This window comes from Mesoplodon mirus, assembly GCF_964341445.2.
Source record: "Mesoplodon mirus genome assembly, chromosome: 5".
Taxonomy (NCBI): Eukaryota; Metazoa; Chordata; class Mammalia; order Artiodactyla; family Ziphiidae; genus Mesoplodon; species Mesoplodon mirus.
Window position 1 is genome coordinate 176,673,778 of NC_138980.1, and position 12,086 is coordinate 176,685,863.

At 47.2% G+C, this 12,086-nt stretch overlaps 1 protein-coding gene and 1 long non-coding RNA gene across 4 annotated transcripts in view; one reads left to right on the forward strand and one right to left on the reverse strand.

Moving 5' to 3' along the window:
* Window positions 1-966: 966 nt before the first annotated feature.
* Window positions 967-5,123, reverse strand: LOC309804349. The gene is made up of 3 exons (XR_014294114.1): window positions 4,807-5,123; window positions 1,452-2,407; window positions 967-1,371 (listed from the first exon to the last, which is right to left on the reverse strand). It is a non-coding gene; the product is annotated as an uncharacterized lncRNA (long non-coding RNA).
* Window positions 5,124-5,361: 238 nt separating this feature from the next.
* The window catches only part of SEMA5A (semaphorin 5A), a 492,799-nt gene continuing 486,074 nt past the window's right edge, over window positions 5,362-12,086 (forward strand). For all 3 annotated transcript variants that reach the window (XM_082622624.1, XM_082622623.1, XM_082622626.1), the window contains exon 1: window positions 5,362-5,765. The gene's annotated coding sequence lies outside the window, so the exon portion shown is untranslated. The remainder of the gene's footprint in view (window positions 5,766-12,086) is intronic.

Below are 12,086 nucleotides of genomic sequence, written 5' to 3' on the forward strand. Positions count from 1 at the left end.
AAAGTCACTAGGGATTCAGGCCTTTTTTTTTTTTCTTCCCAGCTTTACTATCCCTAGCTCATGGCTTATATCCTGAGGTTAACTTACAAGTCCAAGATGGTGGCTGGAATTTCAACTATCACTACCAAGTTCCAGGCAGGAATCTGGAAAGGGGAGGGAAGGGCAAGAAAGGGTACACCCAGGTAGGTGTTGCCCCTCTTTATGAAGCCTTCCTTGGAATCCCAGGGACTTACATCTTATTTGTCATGGCTAAGTTCCATGGTCAAACCTAGGTGCAAGACAAAAAAATTTATTTTCAAAGCCAGGAAGATTGCAGTTTAAATATAATCAGGGGGTCTGTGTTATTAAGGGTGATGGGGGCAGGGGTTGCTGTTTGCAGATGATCACTGTGGTGTAGTGATATAGACTAGGGGTGACGGGGAGACAGGTAAGAGGAGGGGTTGGTATTCTGGGTGAGAGAAGTTGACATTCTGCATTAAGGCAACACTAACAGGAATGGAAAGGAGGGTCTGAAATGAGATCTGACAGATGGTGCGACAGGATCCTTAACAGTTCATCTTCCTGCTGATTTGCTTCAGAAGACACTTTGCCTACTGGCGTAATTTCACTTAGTAGATATCCTTTTCATTGAACTAAAGATAAGTATGAGTTGATCTCCCTCATAAATGATGGAATAAACTAAAACAGACTAATTTGTGTTTCTAAATCTATGTAGGATAAGCATTATTTTTTAAAATATATTCCCAAAGGTACTTATTTCCCCACCAAAGCTCTATTTCCAAAGACAGAGGGATATAGAGGACATTGATTAATAAGTATCAAACATATATATTTTTTTAAAAGTACAGTCTTTCTTTGCTTATAGATACTCAAGATATATACAAGGCTCAATGTCAGAAAATTACACTCAGGAGTGTTTTATCTCCATGCTGCAAACCATTTGCATTTCCTCTAGGTATTCCCGCAATCTTTTAAACTTAGCATTTCCCCCCGCCCCACACCCATACAATGGTTATAAAAAGGCGACTTGAGGTATTTTGAGCATACCGATTTTATTTTAAGGAAAGTGGGTTGCTAGAAAATATATCTAGACATTTAACCATAAACACAAGGAAAAATACTTCAGATTTCTAGAATACTTCGGTCTTCTGGATACATAGCTGAGGTAAAACACATCTTTTATTAATAGACCCTTACTGAAAGTGAGATTAATTACTAAGCTTTTCTAAGTAAAAAATAAGTGAGCATTTCTTGTTGAATATATGCTCTGATTGTTGTATCCTTGAGTTCTTGCTGAGGTCCGCAGTAGACAGATTTCAAGCAGGCTGTTCCCTTGAACGTGGCTGTGAGGTCTGGGAAGGTGGTTTTCACCTGTGAAGTTAGATCAAGAGAGCTCACTGGTGAGCAGAGCTCACTTGGATGGGGCGAGGGCCGGGTTACTCTGTACTAACCTGCATGGAACAACCAGCAGTGGCAAAGCATGTTCGCCTGACCAGACGTGGGAAGCTTGAAGCAGGCCCTGGATGGACTTGGGTGGAAACTGAGACTTCAGAGAAGGGGACACAATGGAATGTCCAGTACACAGACTGGCAGAGCACTGGTGCCCACGTGGTTGACCTGGTCCTTCCATTTAAGGTCCAGGAAATTGCACTTTGTCCCATGCCATGCTCATTCTCAGATGTGCCATAACTATTCTTTCTATTCTGTCCTAGTTTCTGGGCTGCTTTTTTTGAATAAAACTGGTCTGCTTACCTCTGCCAGGGGAGTGGGCTGCTACACTAAAAGGGGAGTGAGCGTTTCTTGGGTTAAAAAAAACCTAAAGAGTTTCTGGGGAAGCTCAAGGGATGTGAGTAGGAGCTGATGACTCACTGAACTCTCCTTTCTCAGCGATTCTTCATCTGTAAAAATTCTAGGGAGCATCCCAATGTCACCTGCAACCTTAATCATGGGTCTTGCAAATACTTAAAATTGGTGAACAAAAAGCAGCATTGAGCAATTTTAGTGATGCTCAAACAGATATCTTTTTATCAATGTTTGGCCATTTTAAGAAAAAAAACTGATGGAGTTGATCAGATGATCCAGCAGTTGTTTCAATTCTTAAATGCCATGGATCTAAAAGAAGGAAAATAGGGGTGAAAAGAGAACATATGTTGATGGTGATTGTAACGTGTACCCGCCTCATTGGTAGGAAAATCCAGTTATGATGTAAATGTCTAGAGTCACAACTTCTGGGCTGAAGTTTTTCATGATATTAATATAATCTCATCACATTGTAAGGATCACAAACAACAAGGTTTCCCTTTAAGGTCACTTGTGACCCACAGCAGCATCATGATCTCTTCTGGGTGATGTTCTCTGCAGCCCCCTCCTGGCTTCTCTCCTCTAAGTTGGCAGTTTAACCATGTGGCTGGAATTCAAGCACAAGGGAGGGAAGAAAAGACAAGACAAAATCAATTACTTATTTCAGAGACATAAGAGATCCTTCATAGTTTCACCCAGAAACTGAGGTGAATCAGGAAATGGATGGCGTTTTTCAAATCACATGAATCAGCGCCCCAGAATTCATCATTTCCACCACATGTTTAGTTGGATTTCTTATTCTTTTACATTAACTGCATGGCTTACCTAACACAGTTTAGGGAAAGCTATGATTTTATTTTTAAAGGAAGAGAACTAAACAGTTTTGTTTTGAAATGATCACCTCCAGTCTTGGCTGCGATGTGTAGCAGCCTAATGCCAGAATTTCTTCAGTGAGTAGTTCTAAGGAAAAATCCCAGAAATTGCATGTGGAAAAAGGAAACACCTGTGGATTCTTTTAAATAATTTTTGTTGTAGAGAGCCTACTTCTGTGTTGGGCCCTAGGTGAGTATTTCACTTATGTCACTTTCTTTTTCCTTTAATGTTTACAGAGGACCTATGTAACATCAGATTTGTTTAAGCTCCTGATGAAGAAACTATACCTCAGAAAAGTTCAGGAACTTTCTCCAGGTCACAAGGCAAAATCATGACTTCAGTTTAGTTCCATTTTGCTTTAAAACTAAGGATGCACCCTAAATTATTATTTGGTTTCTCCCATTCCTCATTTTTATTATTAATGTATTTGTAATTCATTATCACTAAAAATACATATTTTAATAATGCTTTGGTGTAGTCTGTAAAGTACCTGTAAAATCGACCCCCCCCAAACATACACATAAAGTTACATAACTTATTGAGTTAAATGATACTAGCCCTCCTGGGTTATGGAGTAGATAGCTACTTCCTTCCCACTGCTTAGCTCTCTATATGCAGAGAATTTTTTTTTTTTTTAACGCCTTTAACTGTAGTGTTGAGGGGCAAAGTACAAGGAGTAGTTAAACACATTTGGGCTCTAGTTTCTTTCTCCCTTTGCCCTGGCGTCTGGAGGATACAAGGTCGGCATATCCACCCAAGGGTTGCAAGGTCAGGTGTAAGACAGTGTCCTCCCTCCCCTCCCCACCTCCCCAGGGACAGAGCAGCCGGGCTAGACCTTGGCCAGCCTCCTCCTCCCGGGGGAGCGCTCCTGGGCCTCCGTGCCACGTAGACAGGAGAATCGGAATGTCGGGAATGGAGCTAGTGCCCCACGTGTCAAGCACAGAAGGAGGCGTATTAAGCTTTCCATTAAGGCCCCAGGAGCCCGGCAGCTGCCAGGCACCAGGCTGAGCGCTCCCAGCACAACCCAAGGAAGAATGCACCTCCGAGACCCGCCCAGCTACTGACATTTCCTCCGGACATCTTAAAGGAAATCCGAGTGAGGCCTTGAGTACCCACAGCAGCTCCATCACCAGCGCTACAGAGAGACTGGAGTTCTGAGGCTGGGCTGAGCTTCCATGGAAACCTGCGGAACTGCTTTCATTTAATTCTTTTATTAAAAAAATATTTCTAGAAAATAAAGACAAATCAATGTCAATTTGTTTTTCGATTGTTTTTCTCTTGGATCTGCGTGGCTACAGCGGGAGCCATGACACCTTGCAGCCAGAGATGGGTTCTTTGTCTTGTAGCTGAACTCAAGGGCACAGTCTTGGGCACGCTGGGCCACTCCCACTATCGGGAATCCCAAGACCCGGCCACTGGCCCTGAAGCGGCTGTGTGAATGTGGGCCGTAGAGCTTTCCATTGTCACTGCGGTAAGAGGGTCGTGGTGGGGACGTTCATGAGTTTCCTTACGCAAGGGAAACTTGAAAGCCACCCTTTGAGGCCGAGATGGAGAAAAAAGGGCCCAGAGAGACTGTTCCCCACCCCCATCCAGAAGGAAAGGGTCAGGCGCGACCCTACAGCTTTCCCTACCGAAGTTTTGCAACAGAGTTTCAACAAATTTTGCAACAAATTCCAGGAGTCTTGAAAGGTACTCTGCTTTCCAATTACGAATCTTTTCACCTGAGTACTCGCTCGATAAAGGCGAAAGATTCGGCAAAAGGGCAGCAAGTATCAGTAACATTTGCCCCATAATTGGACGAGATGACTTTGTCCATCTGGGGGCCCCTCTCTTAACGCTCATTGTGGCCATTTGGGGACCCCCTGACCTGCCTCCCTGGTTCGCCGCATCTGTTCGTTTCTCTAACTCAACTCTGCTGAAACTGACCCGATCTAGCCGGGAGGCGCACCCCCAAATCGCTCCTCCAAGAACCCGCAGCAACTCCCTCGGTCTTTAAGAAGTTTCCAGCTCAGAGCGCGCAGGAGGATGTTGCACAGAAAGAACAAAATCACAGAGTCGGAGTCGGGAGGACCCCGCGGCCCCTGCCCCCGCTCTCATCACACGGCCGGATTCAGCCGGGGGACGTGCACGTACCTGGAGCTGAGGCCGGCGGAGTGGACGCGCCACATCTCGGGTCTCCGCCCGCGCTGCCTCCGGCCCTTTATGCCGCCCCTCCACTCTCCCCCGGCCCCCTCCCCCCGCAGCAGCCACGTCGGAGCTGCGGGACCGGGGGCGGAGGAGCTACAGAAAGTCTCTGCAAGGCGGGGGAGAGGGCGTCCCTGAAAGTCCACGCTCGGGCGCAGTCGCACTGGGCAGGCAGCAGTGGAGCCCCTGGAGTCCAGGGGGACGCCGGGGGAGCGGAGGGGGTCCGGTCCCGGGAAGGGGAGGTGTCAGGGGAGGGGCCCAGGGAGGTCAGGCACCGGGTGGGGCGCTCGGGTTTCAGCCGGGCTGGGAGGAGGAGGAGGAGGAGGAGGAGGAGGCGCGGCGGCGGGGGCGGGGCCTGGGCGGGGCCGGGGGCGGGGCGAGGCGGTCCCGCGCTCCCGGGCCGTGCTCCCTTCGCAGCTCTACTCGCCGGGAAGGCGGCGCTGGCGGCGGCTGCTCTCCCTGTGTCCGCTCCCGCGCGCCGCACTCCCGCCGCGGGTGGGCTCCGCAGCCCCCGGCCGCTCGCGGTCCCTCCCCGGCGGCGGCCCCCACCGTCCACTTCTCTCGGCTGGGGCGGCCCGGCCCTTGTGGCCCATCCGAGGGGCTCCCCTCTCCTATTCGGGCTCCTCTGCGGAGCTGGCTGGAGCACCCGAATTTGCCTCCTCGCCCGACGACCCCGTTGGGCGCGAACCTGCTCAACCCCGGTCCGGCCGTGCGCCCGGGGACGGTGCGCCTGGCGCTCGAGCCGGCGCCCCAGCCCGGAGCGCAGCGAGTTGGGGTTGGCTCTGGGCAAGTGGCGGGGGGCGGCGGCTGCTGCCTCGACTTCCCTCGCCGGGCGCTGAAGAAGACCCTCAGAGCCGCTCCGGGTCCCCGGCGCTGGATACTGGCACGAGGAGCGCGCCTCCCACCTGGTGAGCGACCCCCCGCCCCGTCCCCGTGTGGCCGTAGCCGCAGCCCCGACCGAGCACCGTTGGGGCCAGGGCCCGAGGGCGGCAGTGGCCGGCGGGTGGGTCGAGTCGATCTTGGGCCGGGTCGATCTGCAAGCACTGGGCGGGGGGCAGCCCGCGTGCAGGGTCAGGACTACCGTCAGTGCAGGGGCGCGCACAGTTGAGCTAGTACACGGGTTGGAAGTTTGTGTCTCTGCCTTTGCAGAGGTCTGAGTGTGCAGAGGTTAAGGAGCGGAAGCGACCCGGTGGGCGTCCGGGCGGTGGGAGAGAGGGCACCCCTACCCAACACCTCCATAAGGTGCGCAGTGGAGGTCTTTGCACGCAGCCGGCGCGTGTCCAGGCTCGCATCGTCGGGAGCTACAGGCAGGGGTCCCAGTGGCCGACACTTCGCAGTCCGGTAATCGCCGCCTGGGGCAAGGTTTTTCTGGGCGAGTTACTGGGGCTTTGCGGCGCTCGCGAGAACCCGGGAGGCGGTGGGACTTGGGCTCAACTCCACCGAGCGCTTTGGTTAATGAGGGAGACTGAGGCTGGCGGTCGCCCTGAACGCCGTGGCCAGGGATGCAGGGGCCTGGGGAACCACTTGCTCCATGTTCTGTAGCCAGGCCAGTCCCTTTCCGCGGGCGTCTCTACGCCGCTCCATGATTTCGCATCCCCTGGCTCAGGATTTCGGGGCCGGAGGTAGATCTGGGCGCCGGAGGGAAGACGTGCGATGGAGCCGCCGCCGAGGAGTGATCTCCCCGGGATCGCTCCCCGCGGCGCTCGGTGCCCGGCCTAGCGCAGGCAGATCCCGATTCCCCGGGATTTGGCGGGAAGCGCGTTCACCTCCTCGCCCTTTCCTTGCTTTGTACCTGGATGCGGCTGTTCAGAGTTGGTATTTAACTTTCCTGCGCTTGCGGCGTCCCCGGGATCCCCGGCAGGGGGCGCTGAGAGCGAGCGCAGGAAGAGGGCGAGAGGATGCTAGGAGCACTCGGTGCTGGGTGAGTGGGTGGAGGTCCGAGTCAGCAGAGCGAGACCAGGCGGATCTTGCAGTGATTTCACAGAGGTGGAGGGTGGTGGAGGAGTTGGTCTGTTGACCTGAGGGAGCTGTCAGCCTTGTTAGAAGAAGGGACAGGAAAGGTGGTTTCCAAACTCAAGGCCCTTAAGTAGAAAGACTCCTTTCAGAGACAAACGTATCCTTGTAAACGGTTCCTGTTTGTGCATCTGTCTTCCTCCCTGTGACCGCTGTATTTACTCAGAAAGAAATCGAAATTGAGTGAAGATCAGGTGAGTTATGTTTAATATTGACATTAAGTTCTCAGGTGCACATTAGTTAAAATGCCAGGAGTTACAAATAATTGTCGCATCTTTTTTTTAAATTGAGGTTTATGTTGAATCTCGTATTTAAGCAAAACAATTGTATGTCACAGTTAGCTTATCCAGAAGAGTTCTGTCACGATGGTCACCTTTGGAAACGACAGATATGTTATTAATTATAGAGTTAGTCTTTCCTAAGGAGACACAGAAAGACAAAAACAGACTTTACCAGGGAAGATTTTTAACACCTAATTAGGATTGTTAAATTAATTGCTAGTTAATGCCACTTTCATTATTGAAGAGAGGGTAAAATTTATCATACACTAGTTTGAGTGACCAATTCACACTTTCAGTTCAAGCAGATAATACCTTAACTTGTGTATCATTTAAATAACTATTCCTGTCTATGTCTACGTTTACTGCGGAGGAAACAGGGATTTTGTACCCCCAAAGATTTTTTCCCATGCTTGTCTTAAATGAAAAAGCAGTCTGAAATGTAACTGCTTGGGCCCCTTGAAGCAGATTTCTTTTTTCTTGAGTTTCTTTCTTGCAGAAACTTTGCCACGAAATAGCAGCTCATCCACAGGGCTGCACGGGTCACGCTCATCATTTGCACACTCATGGAATTGTGGGGGTGATGAACTGGTACCTGCTTTTACATGCTTTTAGCCTTGTATGTACTTCCTTAATAGGGAGAAGGTGGATGATGCTAATCATTTTATGCCTTTTACAAACTACACTAACTTATTTGGTTGTTTTAATGGCAAACAGCTGTGAGATTCCTGCTGTGAGCAAAGACTTTGGTCTCCTGGGTGGTAAAGCTTGCCTTTGTCCAAAAGAAGTTTCTGAGATGTTCAAAACTTGGTAAAAATAAACCTGTGCTCTTCACTGCTGTCTCCTTTTAAAATGATTTCTTCTCCATGTCTGGATAGAATGAAACACAGAAACATATAGCGCAGCGGCTGTTAAAAGACGTCGGCCAGTGGGGCATGATGAATTACACATGTTCTAAACTTTTGCTTAAGTTTTAGCGTTTGTAGACCTTCTGAATCCCCATTCACAGCTTTGCAGTGAGAAATCTTGCTTCACTTTAGATTCTTGATCGGAGATGTTAAAAAGCAGCAAACTTTTCTCTGTGTTGTATGCTAATTGCTCAAAATAACAGATGCCGGTTCCTTGGGAACTGTCTCATATGCCCCTGATACTAGAGAAAGCTGCTTAGCTGAATCATTACATAATTTTTATTAACTTCGTGATTATTTTGAATGATTCCAAATGTCTGTTTTTGTTGTTATAAAGTCATTGAAATTAAGGCTTTGCTTCTGATATGCATACGGGAAAGTGGCGGAGGGGGGAACAGACCTTCATTAAAGGTCCAGCCAAAGGTCTAAAGATATTCCATTATGTAAACAAGTGATCAGTAACTCTAGAGTTAACTAAGGTTAGGAACTAATCCGTAACAAGAAATTTGGATCACAGAATCGTCCAGTTTGTGAGACAGAACAAGTCAATTAGTTTATAATACGTCAGAGTCAAGGATTCTGTTTTTGGAGTAGTCTATGCACAGGTGTTTGAGAAAAGTCCCACATCCTGCAGTAAATCCCCCATAATTCTTGATTCTAAAATCATACCATATTTGTGTTTAAAAATGCTCCTGACATTGTTGCTACAGGTACGCAAATTGCTTAGAGTATAATTATAACACCAAAGTGACACGTTTTTATGTTTAGAGTTAAATAAAAAAATTTTTAAATGTAGCTTTTGCCCTGGAGCAAATTGAGTTACACCGACGTGCAAAGTGTGTGCGTGGAACCTGGTACATTTCTGCCCACACGCGTCTATTTGCATATTTATACAGAGAAAGTGAACGATTTTCTTGAGTCCTAAGATGAGTACACATAAGCACTTTAAGCTGTTTATACTATCTTTGTGTACTGTTGTTGATAACGTAGACATTTTCACATATGTCTCTGGCAACCTTTTAAAATTGAGATACAGAAGTTTTGTTGAAAATTACTGGCTTTTGTCACTCTGCTTGCTGCCTTGTAGAAACGATCAGCTGTAGATAGGGGGCAATCTGCTGTCTCTAATTCCTGCACAAGTTGGTGGCATCTTAAAGATAAATTCAACAGGTGAGGAGTCGCTAGTTCATTGGGAAGCAGTTTGAAGAAGCAGCTTTTGTTGTGCTTGATAAAGATATCACTGATTTCTTTGATGAATTTATCGGGTACTGGTTGTCTTAGATATATATAGAATCAATTTCTAATGGCAAGAAAAGAGGAAAAAATTAAAGTAAGCTGGAATATACGTAGACACACTTGTTTTGATTCAGAATTTATGCCAAACAGAACAAAGCAAACGAAAACTTGATCCAAGGTCCAGTATAAGTAACTTATTATAACATACTGGTATTGACACAATTAATCTTTGCCATGTAAAGGTTCTAGAGCTAGGGAAACTTGGCTCTGAATTTCACAGAGTGTTCTGAAGCCACTTCAAAGACAAGTTATATAGTTCCCTGGGGTGTGACATTTAAAATAGGATGAACCCAATGGTGGGCTCAAGAAAACAGAAAATTTTCTCAAAGGAATTGCTGTTGTCTTTTTTTCTTTACCTTCTTTTATTGTCCAAGGTTAATGGTTGTTTGACAAGAGCAAAGTTGAGCACTTGACTTCTCTTTCCTAAGTTTTAAAATATATTAGCTTAGTCCTGTTGCATTTGGAAAAAAGTAAATCATTCCATTCTTTACTCTTTTTTTCCCTACATGTACTAGAATTGGCTTCCTGATTAATATTGAAAAACACTATATTTTAAAAGAGAATAAAGTTTTAGAGGGTGAATTTCTTTTATTTCTGGAAGGCCATGAACTCACTAATCTTTATCTTCCCATCTGTCATTCATTACTTGTCATCATCTCTCTGGGGAATCAGCTACACTAGGATTCACGTAGAATGATGAGGAGGTACACATTGGAACAATTTCATTTTATGTTGCATTTTTATGTCCATTTGAGAGTAGATTACATTACTGCAATAGGTAATTCAATTATAGATATGTATGATAAATAACCAGGAGACTGATGCTATCAGAAGGCAACTCTACTGGAGAAATAATACTGTATTTGCTGAGATGTGAAATTAAATAAGTTCTAGGCAAGTGACAGTCAGGATTGAGCAAGGACAAATTGTTCACAGGAAATGGAGCCGCTTTCAATCAGTTCAAATTCACCCAACATTTGGCAACGATATATGATATGCCTATGCAAAGAAAAACAGAGTCAAAAAAAAAAAAAAAGCAGTAAGAAAAATTCTGCTAAGCCATTTCCTGTACGTTGTCTGCAGAAACATAAGATGGTTAGTGCCTGCTGTAACTTCCCGGAAGAGATCCGTTTCTCACCAAATGACCCCAATACAATTCCATACAAAGAACTTCCCTTTCTGTAAAAGAAGCTGGAGATATGACACATCTTGGGGAAGGCTTCCAAACCTGTGCTCAGTCAGCCACCAAGGATGCAGCTGCCCCGCGGCCAGGACTACTCAAGCACTCAGTGCCAGGCCAGCGTCCCCAACAGAGGCCAGGGACATTTATGGCTGGACATCCTGCAGCCAAATGGGCTTTAGCATCACACCCTGCTTCTGTGATTCCTTTTACAGGGCTGAGATTTAGATCTGCTGTAAAGCTTTACCGATTGTAAAGCTGAGAACATTGTTTGTAACTGGTAGCCTAAAGCAAAAATAATTGCTCTGGATGTTAACCGTCCTTTCTTTGTTCAACAGACATTGCTCTTAAGCCATGGTTCATGCCAGTTGAGGTACATGTGGGAACTGAGTAAGAATTTGCTTCTGAGACGCCTGTCAAGTCAATTCCTGCCTGTTCTAGCTGTGGACTTGACGTTGGGAAAGTTAGTGCTAGGAAAGCTGGGTAGGATAAATTACCAGAAACCCAGGCTTTAATAGAGTACTTGCCTAATTGGGCAGGGCAGTTGGGAGAGGCCTCGTCCTCCAATGAAGCACTTGATGGCCAGGGAGAGGTCCCCACAGGACAGGCCCGCCTACTGTGCTGGAGCGATGTCAGCGGTGGTTAGACAGGTTGCAGGCCAGCTGGAGAGGGATGGTGAGCCAGCAGCAGTTGACCATGGCGTAACTGTCCCCGTGTGACTGAGGGGTGTCCGATAGAGGTCCTGGGAGGGCCCTGCACAGAGGATGCGGGTGGAGCATGTGGATGGACTTGGAGACGGCCAGGCAGCAGTGGTGGGTCAGGATGCCAGGCCTGCATCGTCCCTGGGGGCCCTCACCTTAGAAGCAGGTCCTCCAGAAGATAGGAGGGGAGGAGGAGCCAGGAAGTGGGGAAGGACTTCCCTACCAGAGTGATGAGGATGTTGGGTTGCTCCAACCCAACACGCTGTATTTCTTAAAGACTTTCACCAACACAGAATGGAAACTTAGCAGCCACATGAGGCTGCCACTGGTGAGTCTTCCATGTCTAAAACAATGCCTGGCACACAGGCTGCCCTGGATTCACACGTGTGGTGAGTGAATGAATCGGTAGATGCCTTTATGTGGTATATAAATAGTACAGACTGCGATATAGTGTCCTGGATAAAGGCTGCGACCTTACTAAGACTTTGGGGGCCAACCGTGGAAGCTGAACACTATTTAGGTGGAGAAAGGTGTTTCACATACCCCCAAACTGATTTATTTGCACAGCCTTGAGATAAAGATGGCTTTGTGAGCCAAGGACTGTGCACTTCACATATCCTAATACAGGGCTATTTGCACCATTGTGAATGCTTGTTCCATGAATTGATGACCTTGCTGGACTTGGAGATTAGCATGAAACACTTTATGTGTATTCAAATAGTTTATTAAAACATAAAAAAGTGAAATTCAGGGATGTTGTTTACTTATTGAGACCAGCTCCCCTCCCCTCACCCACCCATAGGCACAGAAATTCCAGGGAATGTATTGTATCCTCATGATGTATTTTCACACA